Source organism: Schistocerca nitens, chromosome 4, assembly GCF_023898315.1.
Source record: "Schistocerca nitens isolate TAMUIC-IGC-003100 chromosome 4, iqSchNite1.1, whole genome shotgun sequence".
Classification (NCBI taxonomy): domain Eukaryota; kingdom Metazoa; phylum Arthropoda; class Insecta; order Orthoptera; family Acrididae; genus Schistocerca; species Schistocerca nitens.
In genome coordinates, this window is record NC_064617.1 from 142,210,839 (window position 1) to 142,211,633 (window position 795).

The window sequence follows — 795 nt, forward strand, 5'->3', positions numbered from 1 at the left end:
AGCACTCCTGAAAGAAAGGATATAGCGGAGACATGGCTGTGCCACAGCCTGGGGGATGTTTCCAGAATGAGATTTTCACTCTGCAGCGGAGTGTGCGCTGATATGAAACTTCCTGGCAGATTAAAACTGTGTGCCCGATCGAGACTCGAACTCGGGACCTTTGCCTTTCGCGGGCAAGTGCTCTACCAACTGAGCTACCGAAGCACGACTCACGCCCGGCACTGGCAGATGTAAAGCTGTGAGTCCCGGCCGTGAGTCGTGCTTCGGTAGCTCAGTTGGTAGAGCACTTGCCCGCGAAAGGCAAAGGTCCCGAGTTCGAGTCTCGGTCGGGCGCACAGTTTTAATCTGCCAGGAAGTTTCAGGGTTTCCCTACTTCGAAGCTGGTAATTGGGGCAGAGCAGGGAAACAAACTTCCTAAATTCTTTGTCTTCCACTATGCTCAAGGGATGGTATTCCTTACAAATCATTTTAAGCAACTGCAAGTCGATTTCTTTGCTTTTATAAATTGGGAGGGGTTTAATAATACTGACAAAATTTGCCAAAGATGACTGTCCTCCTCCTAATGAAACAGGTTCAAAGGTGGCAAATGCAGGCATTCTGCAGACCAGATTGTTCGACGATAGCGAATCAACGTCACTGACAGATTCGCTCACAGAGGCTGAGGAGGTAGAGGCTGGGGTGGGTCGCTGGCGAGACGCAATTGACGCCGTAGCACTTGTTTCTGCAGATGGTGACGACGGAGACCTAGATCGAAAATCCGTCCTCTCCAGTGGCACTGTGGGGTATTTCTTTACA

At 50.3% G+C, this 795-nt stretch overlaps 1 non-coding gene across 1 annotated transcript; it reads left to right on the top strand.

Moving 5' to 3' along the window:
• Positions 1 to 260: 260 nt before the first annotated feature.
• Positions 261 to 335, top strand: Trnas-cga (transfer RNA serine (anticodon CGA)). Its single transcript has one exon. It is a non-coding gene; the product is annotated as a tRNA-Ser (tRNA).
• Positions 336 to 795: the final 460 nt, after the last annotated feature.